This window comes from Coptis chinensis, chromosome 4, assembly GCF_015680905.1.
Source record: "Coptis chinensis isolate HL-2020 chromosome 4, ASM1568090v1, whole genome shotgun sequence".
Classification (NCBI taxonomy): Eukaryota; Viridiplantae; Streptophyta; class Magnoliopsida; order Ranunculales; family Ranunculaceae; genus Coptis; species Coptis chinensis.
This window is the reverse complement of record NC_141459.1, coordinates 69,558,940-69,569,736: the sequence shown is the minus strand read 5'-3', so window position 1 is coordinate 69,569,736 and position 10,797 is coordinate 69,558,940. Positions and strand designations below refer to the sequence as shown.

The window sequence follows — 10,797 nt, the reverse complement described above, 5'->3', positions numbered from 1 at the left end:
TTGTAGTTGTGTGATTATACCAACCCACTCCACCAATGAATATTGTGACAAACCCACTCTCTCATTTCTTCCATTTCTTACTTCTACAATCCACCATATCTTCCATAAATATCCATTTTCTTAAAATCATTCACTTGCCAACCCTTTCGTTGGAAAAACAAGAAGACTTTGCATGCTAGGTTAGATTCCCATTCCGTTATGCCACGTCATGGGAAATCATGGTGCTTGATGGTGTTTGGATGTATTTTCTGTGATAATTATTTATGGCACGATCCATAACTATTTCGGTTGTTGATATATGGCAAACTACAGGGTATGTATATATATCTAGTTATTTGTTAAAGTCTCGAGTATCTGACTATAAATGGCTCAATTTATGCTTCCGTGTACTCCATTTCACTCTCATATTTTGGTAAGTGCATTATTCAGGTAACCGGGCCTTCCTATTGGAGTGTGTGGCTGTAAGTACCAGATCCTAAGTCCACGTTTAACATAATTCACGTTTTCCACTTTCACATGTTTTCTCGTTTTTTGAGTTATGTTTATCTATAGAGTGATTTACGCTTTATTGCTTATTGTTTTTCGTATATTAATCCATATTCATAAAAAGTAAAAAAATATTAAGACTATAAAAATAGTAATATAGGAAGTCTCGGGAATCTGACTTTAAAAGACCCGCGTTTAAAACAAATTTTCTAAACTCTGTTCTAGAAATTTTTTGGGGGTGGGGTGTTGGTCTTTCATTCTTTGATTGCTCAACTTTTCATTTTTGTTGCTTATGCCGTTTAATCGTATTTTGATACGGGTTGACATTATCTATAAATTTAGATTTCATTTGTTCGCATATCTTACATCATTCATGCACTTTGAAGTGTTTTCCATCTTTTTATATATCAACCACATTTAGAATAGAGTGTTTTATGGATCACTGGATTGGAAATTCTCTGCTGATCGTTTTCATAGCTCATTCACAAAAATCGGACCATTAATGAGTCGAGAATTTCAGTTTTAACTTTGCGCGCATAGAGACAAAATGGGTATTTCCGAAATTGTTTGGGCTTGGGCCCAAGTCCACAGTAAAACCCAAAAACACATCAGATTCTTCATCTTCCTCACACCATCAGTCTCCATTAACAAACCATCGAACCAAAAACTAAAAAAGAAAAAGATAAATTCACTACACCAAAACATCTTTTTTGTGACGCCTATTTGGCGTCACAAATATTATTTGTGACGCCAAATAGGCATCACAATTTGCATCACAAAAATTTATGATGGCATATTGGCGTCAGTAATTTGTGATGGCATTTTGGCGTCAGTAATTTTGTGACGGTATTTTGAATTTGTGACGGCATTTTGGCGCCAGTAATTTTGTGACGGTATTTTGAATTTGTGACGGCATTTTGGCATCAGTAATTATGTGACGGTATTTTCAATTTGTGACGGCATTATGGCATCAGTAATTTGTGACGGCATTATAGCGTCACTAATCATATTTTCGTTTTGCTTTTTAAAAAAACATAATAATGCATCCGCTGCCATATATTTAGAAACTACCTGCAAGTGCTCTAATCAGTACTCTAGTACTATACAATTGTTTCCATTCATCCATCCACATCTGATTACCACACAAATAAAAGAAGAAATCTTGTATTAAAAATATTTAATATATATAACATTGTATTCTCAACAAACAATATAATTGTAACCCTGCTACATGCGTAGTCCCACATAGTAAATTTCATTCAACAATTGTATTAACACGCCTACACTTACAAACAACCAATTCTAACACTTACAAGGAACCAGTGGACAACGACTTATAAAATGACAAGAAAAACCAACCCACCATAGTTTGTCTTCATAGCCTTCTTTTGAACTTCTCTCAGCCAAGCTTAATGCAGGCTCATTGCCGAATCTAACATTGAAGAATTGACTCTATACATACTGCCTTGTAACAAACTTGAATTCCTCGTAACAAACTTGAATTGCAGAAGAAGCTTTACAGATCGAAGCTTCGATCCTTTACAGTTGAAGAGTGAGACTGCATCAAAATATCAAGCTTTTCACATAAGTGGGCAGAGACCAGCCGTTTTACCTTATTTGCATCGAAAAGCCTTGGATTTGTAAGACGGGTAATCTGGGTCAAGAGAGAAGAAAGAACAATGAATATGAATAGTAATTATATGATCAATTAGGGCCAGTACTCAAAAATAGAAAACAGACTTAGTATGAAGCCAACATAAGAATATACCTGACCTCCCGATTGCTCAATGCTGGGAAAAAAAAAACCTAATTCAAAATACTTTACAATGAATATGTGCATATCATGAAATCCCTCTATTTTAGTGGCACTTAGGAAGTTGAACTCCCTTTTGTATTTCACAGCCTAGAAGGACCATCTGACCTCATATCATCAGTCCCTAACATAACACTAATGCTAAGGGGCACATATTCCATATTCTATAGAAAAAATATCTGGGTTGAGCTGTGAAGAGCAGGAAACACAAACATGTCTTCTGCATAGTAAATGTGTTTATTTGTGAGCTGATTGTCTAGGGAATGCAGCATGGAATTCAGTTTTTCAATTTTCTGCAAAAAGGAAAAGGAAAGGAATTAAAGCAATCAATAACAAACACTAATGTATAATAACACTAAACAAACTATGTAAGACACCAGCTCCTTAGTTAATAGTAATCTCAGTTACCTTCTTTTCACTCTGTATTTTCTGAAAGACATATAACCACTATCTTGGGTTTTCATCAGCACAAGTTCTTCATGAGTGTATTGTTTTGGCGTCAGTAATAAAAACACAAAAAGGCAGTGTAAATGAGGAGTCGAGGAGAAACAAGGAAATGCATATATCTTAAGATCTTGAAACTTAAAAACAAGAGACAAGTATATTACTCTGATTTGTGTACTCCACCCACAGTTTTAGACTTAATCATCTTATAGTAAAACTCATCCAGGTTTCTAAACGATGCCTTATCCTTGAGTTTCTACACAACCAACCAAAAACCAAAGTAAAACTCATTCGGGTTTCTAAATGATGCCTTCTCCTTAAGTTTCTACACAACCAAACAAAAACCAAAGTTATTATTAACAACGTTTAATAATTAACGTGTTAGACAAAATTGTTTTCATATTATATTTCAAACTCCTCATGTCTCCAAATTTTACTTTGGAAGAAATAAGTCATAAGTGAAACTCAATCTGGTTAGGACTTATTCATGATAGCAACTCAATCTGGTGTCCCAGCAAAGTGAGGCCATTATTGGGCTAAGCATATTCCTAGTTATGGTGCCAATAAGGAATAAGCCAGAGAATGGGTAATTTCCTTCCCGCCTCACTGTTGCTGCGGACCAAGCACTCATATAATGAAGAGGAAAGTTCAGGGTCTTCGTGTGAATTGTGCACTTCCCTAAAAGAGATATAGTTGAGGTTGACCAATTTAGTGATTGTTTTGGTAAAACATGAATTACTCCCATTTCAATTAAAGTTTGATCTAGATATGATATCAAATTAGTGTTCATATATATAGTTTGGAAAGGAATCATGGTTATCATAAAATCTTCAAGCATATACCTATTAATATATAAGAGCAAGGTCTCGTCAACTCTAATGAAGATCCATCACACGCTACATATTCTTAACAAAAATATATTTGTACTACATTTCCTATCTGAAATACCTTTGCAAGTCATATACCTGAATCGTAACACTGAATATGTTCAATTGCATCACCAATTTCCAACCGTGCATGTTGACGAGTCCATTCACAGACACCATTGGAAATGCACGAATTCCATGAAGGCCGCTGCGGAGCTCTGGAGGAAACTTTTTCACATGACTGAGTTCTCAAGGCTATTTCATGCAGAATAAAAATAATTACCTGCAGATCTGTCATAATGTCAAAGTAATCAAGATAGAGAAAATCAAGAAAATAAATTATCAACATTAGATAGGCAGATAGGGAATCAAATTAATAGATGAACTTTATGGTATATATGCACTTAAAAGGAAACCAAAATACCTTTATATAGTTTCCAATTATATAGTAAGTTCACCAAACTTATGATTTGAGCCTCCACATCAGTTGGTGCTATGAAAGAATTGCACTTTGACTACTCAGTAATAGAAACAGAACTAGAGCTATCAATCTAGTCACCAAGAAAACCACCTTCCCCAAGCATTTTCCATTCTATTGTTGGTCCAACTTTCCATGGGCATAAAAATTCTATACGAAGAATAAATTTGTTCATTTGACGAAAAATAATAGAAATGTTTGCATTAAGAGGATTACAAACAGTAGGGATAGCAGGGATCTCAGAAGACAGTTCAAACTTGAATGTGTCATCTGAACCTACAACTTTATACACTAGTCCAGCACCTCTACTATTCCAAACAACAAAAAATTTTCTACAAATCCTTTAGGTCGGTAGTCTGTATATAATGCCTCACAATATTTGTCCCAAACAAGAAACATACCCCCTATAACATGAAACTGAAAGAAGACCATTGCCACAAAGGGGACCATCTAATATAGATATCACGCCAATAGCAATGCCACTATCAACTAATCGAAATATATAATGAGTCCCATATAGAAGCACTAAGAGCCTTCCCTGGGATGATATTGATACAACGAAATCCCATCCATTGAACCTTTGTTCAGAATGGGCATCATGTTATGCGGAGAACTTTTATGCAATTTGGTTACACCATCCCCATATTGGTCAGACTCATCCAGTAATATTGCATGCATTTTATCAAGAACATCAACCAATACCATAGATGATGTACTTGCCAGATGGAATTGCAGCCATAAACTTCAATTCTCCTATAGATAAACTCTCATGAAAGACAGTCCGCACAATATCTAGGTTATAAGGATCTACTATGACCACAATACACATTACCCAAGCCCTTTTTTGTGAGGTTCTCTACCAAACTTAATCTTGCTGTTTCCAACATGCACCATGTTCTAAAAACTACAATGTCCAATTATATTGCAAACATTATTATATATGACCAAATTTCATCCATGTCATTATTGTATAGAAAAAAGTATATACAGTTATACCCGTAAAGTGTCCTCTTTTTTGTGAAAGGCTTTTGCACGTTCGACATAATCTTTGTGCTTTTCGAGGAATCCAAACTTCCTCGCTTATCTGCAGTGAAATTTCAAGTAAATATCGAAACTTTTGAATACAATGAATTGAAATAGTGATATTGGAGAGAAAACTTACGGTTGAGCTCGTTCTTTGTATAATTGGGCATTTGAATACAATGAATTGAAAGAGCGATATTGGAGAGACGTAGAGAAGAAACCCCAGTGACGATTGAAAAGAGGGAGATTTAGCGTTACGTTTTTTTGCCCTATTTTCAGTTTTATTTTTTTGTTTTTCGATCGAGTGCTTTTGAGACCACTTTATCCACGGTAGGTGTAATTTTGGGAAAAACATGAACAGGTGGAATTCGAATAGATCGAGAAAGGTGGAGAAGAAGGGTTTCTCATTTGGTGTTCTTAATTTGAGGTCGAGAAGAAATCGAAGTCTTTGGACCGCAGTTTTAAGTGTTGGCCTCGTCGTTGCACATGCCCAACACGTGCGTTGGTATCTTAGTAAAATTAAATTCTTTGACGCCACCTTGCCCTCAGTATATTTTCTAAACATTTCTTAAAAAAATTAAATGAATTATTGGATTAATTGTGACGGCAAAACCCACAGAGTGACTCCATAATGGCGTCACAAATTTTCTGACGCCTATTTGGCGTCACACAATGAAAAAAGCCCCTGTCGCAAAAAAGCTGTTATGGTAAAGAAGACCGCCACCGATTTTTTCTTTTTCTCTCCACTCCAATCAAACCATCACCACTCCAATACAACCTTACACCAATTTTTCTTCATCAGCCTCCATTAAACCACCGAAAATTACTTTTTGAGTTAGTTCAATCCAAAATCCAAAGTGCCCAACTCCAAATTTTTGTGAGTTTCAATTCAAACTCGTTCCCCACCTTACCCTAAACCCTTTTTTCGAATTCAAACATCTATGGCCCAAAAAAGCAAAATCCTCCCGGAACAAACTTTCAAATCAGACCATTTTGCGTTGTTTTACAATGACGAGATGAAACGTAGGAATTGGCAAAAGTTGTGGTATACAGAGAATGATTCTTACCATGAGGATTTGGTTTTGAATTTTTACAAGAAGCGGGAAATCGAGGGTAGGAAGATTTTTGTGAAGGTGAATGGTGTGAAGAGAGAAATGTGTGGTTCGATGTTGACTCATGTTTTGGCCATTGAGCCAAACCGCCACCTTGTAGCCACCATGTAGGAATCCCAATATAGGGGGGGGGGGTAGAGCCATTGATGAGAGAGACTATTTTGGAGGGACAATTGATAATAGGCAAAACAAATATTAAAACTAAAACTAATAGTTTTACCTACGAATAAGAAACGAGACTCAAACGTAAGTAAAACTAAAACTAATTTCAGCTTATGTTATCAAAGTTCTCTGCTCTCGATGCTATTGTAATATAGTTGGAAAAGAAAGTTTGTTCCACTCCTAGTTCTTTAGAATTCATGTTAACTAAGATTATCAGTTATATTAAAGTCAATGAGAGTACCGATTATGTAATTAAGCTAACAACGATGAAAATGACGTAATCGAAATGTTCTAAAAATTAAGATGGCAATTTAAATAATAAGGTTCGAATCTAGATAAAGAATTAGGAGAATTTGATTCCACCTTAACTCGACTTAATTTACTAACGAATAATTGTCGTAATCTGAATTGCAATGCTTTCGCATAGCAATTGGGTCTTCCTAATCCCTAGTGGTTCATGGTAATATCTACCAACTAACAACTAGAATGTGAAACAGTCAAACCCATTCTTATAGTGAACTAATTACTTTCTAGAATGGAATAGAATATTACGATCTATTTTACGCTAATTAAAATCAAGGCTTCCTCAAACCCCCCTAATGGAGGTTTTAGGATTGAATTATTATACAATCATTTTTAACACAATAACACATAGAACAACCCACTATTGAATAAATGATTAAACTTATAAATCTAATTGAACAATAATAATAATGATTCCAAATGAATTAATTTTTTTTGCATGCAAGTAGGATGTTTTATTAATTGGTAAAAAAGAATACAACTCAGTCAAAATGGATTTACAACAGACTCTAAAAATCAAATCTGTAGTAAGTCCGGTGAGGACATTCTAAGGACCTAATGAAAGGGGGTCTATTGGGACTCCAATAGATCTCTCCTTTTTGCAAAGTTGAACCATGTTTTGCGGCCGCATCTGCCCCAAAGTTTGCTTCTCTGAGTGTATGTGAGATTTTCCAGTCAGTAATCCTTGATGCTCTATGCCACCGTGCTCTCAGCCACTATGGGACTTCTCCTTTTTGGAATGCTAAAACAACTGCCATAGAGTCACTCTCTATCCAGATTTTCTGCCATCCTTTTTCCCACATTTGTTTTAGGCCAATACCAGCGCCAAACTTTCAGCCTCATAGTTTGTAGTGACCCTAGACCTTGTACCAATGTACCCGGAAACTTCAGCCATTATAGCTCCTAAAATGACTCCGCACCTCCATTTCCTGGATTTCCGATTGCCGAACCATCTGTGTTAGCCTTGACTACCCCTATATCAGGAGGGATCCAAGACACTTCCCTGATTTTACTCACTGGTCGCACTCTTCGGTTGATGTTCAACTGGTGCAGAATCTGAAGATCGAAGGCAGAATTGCTCATCGTCCCTGATAGTAGGATGCCAGCGGCACTTACCCCTTTGAGGACTTCGCATTTTAGCCTTTGCTGGTTTAGCTTCCCATCATCCTAGAAAATGCTATTACGAGCTTTCCATAGTTGGACTATGATATGGATAGCCGCAACATTCCAGAGCTACTTCCGTATCTGGCTGTGTCCTCTTCCTGCCTCCATGATTGCTTTTAAGGTGATGCCTGAGGGTTTTACTCCAAAGTAAGACGAAGCCCATTGCCACAGTGCCATAGCCTCTTCACACTCCCAGAGCATATGCTTCACGCTTTCTGATTCCTTCCCACATAACCTACATCGCGAAGCAAGATGGACTCCTTTTCTTTGCACTCTGTCATCAGTTGGGACCACTCGATGAATCAGTTTCCAAGCTAGGCCAGCTTGTCTGGGGTGGATATGACGAGCCCACACCCACTTATACCAACTGATCTTGTTTTCTTTTTTCTAATCACCTCGAACCCTTGTTTCCTTTGTGAACATCCCATCATGAGAGGGTTTCAGATTCTCGGTATCGTCGCGCTTCTCCTGTTGGTGGGTTGAGGTGATGGACATCGATGCCCGCTTTCAACAACACTTCTTGGATAGGTGCTGCGATATGCCATTTGTTGTTGATGATGAGGTCTGAGACCTTTGCCGAGAAGTCTCTCTAGTTTATTCCCTGAACCACTACGCCACGGTGATCCTCGCCCAAGTTCCGACCACAAATTGATGCTTATGCCCTGCCCCACAATCCATCCTAGGAAAGGCTTCATTTCCTTTAATGCCCATTTCAATCCCTGCCATACTGATGAATGCTTGTGGTATGTTAGGTAATTTCCATCTCTCATTGTGCATTTTTGCTTCATGAATCTGCTCCACTCTGTCTCCTCATGCAGAAAGCTCCAAGTTAACTTCATAAGGAGTGCAAGGTTCAGCTTCTTGAGCCTTCTAATGCCGAGTCCCCTTCATCGAAGAAACTTACGGACCCTTTCCCATTTCAGAGTGATTTGCGCTTTTCTCACCGTTGGATCCCCGGACCCGGATGAAGTTTCTTATGGCGAAGTTCACATTCCTTTATGCATTTATCGGCCATTTATACACCGACATGTTGTATCTGGGAAGATCGCTTAATATTGATATTGCGAACTTCGCCCCTTGAAAGAGCGAAGATCCTACCAGCCCATCCGCTAGCTCTCCTCCCCGATTTTATCCACCAAAGCTTGTATTCTTGCCGCGAGTTACTCTGCCTTGGAAAATGGGTGCTCCAAGGTATCTCTCCCGACAATTGGCGGTAGGAATTCAAACAGGGAGGCAACTCGATTCCTCTTGGATTCAGACATGGCGCCCAAGTAGAGCTTGCTCTTTGATGGATTAAAAAACTGCCCTGCTGAAAACTGGTAAAGATAGAGCATCTCCTTAAGCAGTTTGAGGCCTCGTATGTCTCCGTTCGCAAAGATGAAAATATCATCGGCAAAGAGTATGTGCGTCGGGCTCGGACAATTTCCAGCTGCCGTCATATGCTTAATCTTCCCCATATGGAAGAGCCAGTTTATACCTCTACTTAGTACATCTTCAGCTATGTCGAACAGTATAGGAGAGAGTGGATCACCTTGCCGCAATCCTCGACCAGCTCAAAAAAGCCACAAGGACCCCATTTATCATAACGAGATATCGCGCTTTTTAGCGAAGATATAGATCCATGAGCACCAAGTATTATTGAACCCAAATCATGATAGTACTTGAGGAGGAACTCCCAACCGAAAGGCGAATCAAACGCTTGAGTAATATCGGTTTCATTGCCAAATTCCCACCTCTTTTCTTTAGGTCCAAATTTCATTCATCATCTCCGAGGCCCAAAGCTATTCTGTTGTGCACGCCTGCGCCTTTAATGAAAGCTAATTGCTCTCCGCTTATAAGGTGGTTTAGAATATGCTTAATTCTCAGAGAGAGGATTTTGGTGATGATCTTGAAGAGGAAGTTGCTCAAATATATCGGCCTGAAGTGGTTAACTGCCATGGAGTTGTCTTTCTTCGGCACTAGGACGAGGAAGCTAGAATTCATACCTTGAGGGAGTGTGTTATCTCTAAAGAAGAAAATGATAGCATTACAGACGTCTTCTTCAATAATACTCCAGTAAGAGTGATAAAAGCATCCCTGAAATCCATCAGGACCTGGGGCACTGTTAGCGTCCATGGCAAAAATAGCATCTTTGACTTCTACCATTGTGGGGATGGCTGTGAGAGAAGCATTTTCCTCGTCAATAACCAGTTTGGGGATGAGATTTAGCAGGAAGGGACTGATGTTGACTTCTGAGTACTTATATTTTTCCTCGTATGCCTCCACAATGAATTTCTTAATTTTTGCCTGTTGCGTCAGCTTGTTTCCCTGTTCATCCTGTATCTCCACAATTTGGGATTTAGCCAATCGCATCTTTGTTATGGCGTGGAAGTACTTTGAGTTTCTCTCCCCTCCAGAGCATCAGTAACTCTTGCTTTCTGTCTCAGGGTCAGGATTTCTGCATCTTTAAGAGCTTGAATCACCATAGCCTTTTCTACTTCTTGGTTCTGTAGCTCAGAGTTGAAAGGATCCTGTTCCTGCTCTTTGAGTATGGACTCAAGCTCTCCCTCTAGCTCCTTCAAATGCTGTTTTGTATTACCGAATACCCTCTAACTCCATTCCTTAAGAACAATTTTGAGGCACTTTAGCTTTTTAACCACTTTTCTTATGGGCGCATCATGCAAAGGTTCCTTCCAGCTCCTTTCAACCACCTCTCTTAGATTTTCATGTTGAACCCATGCTTGCTTAAATCTAAAAGGGATGTTCGAAGGCTTTGGAATTTTGGTGTTCCAACCCACAATCGGATAGTGATCAGAGTGTCTTCGTTTCAGAATTCTGCTTCTCCAGCCATCACTGACATCCAACCACCTTTGGTTTACTAGCATTCTATCAATCTTTTGGTACATTCTTCTATGCCCCATTCTTTTATTGCACCAAGAGTATTTGAAACCCATGGTTGTTGAGTCA

At 38.3% G+C, this 10,797-nt stretch overlaps 1 pseudogene across 1 annotated transcript; it reads right to left on the bottom strand.

Moving 5' to 3' along the window:
* Positions 1 to 1,648: 1,648 nt before the first annotated feature.
* Positions 1,649 to 10,203, bottom strand: LOC147504556 (uncharacterized; annotated as a pseudogene). Its single transcript, XR_015221020.1, has 7 exons — positions 9,837 to 10,203; positions 5,084 to 5,166; positions 2,914 to 2,999; positions 2,708 to 2,797; positions 2,513 to 2,592; positions 2,255 to 2,276; positions 1,649 to 2,140 (listed from the first exon to the last, which is right to left on the bottom strand). The product of XR_015221020.1 is annotated as an uncharacterized LOC147504556 (transcript).
* Positions 10,204 to 10,797: the final 594 nt, after the last annotated feature.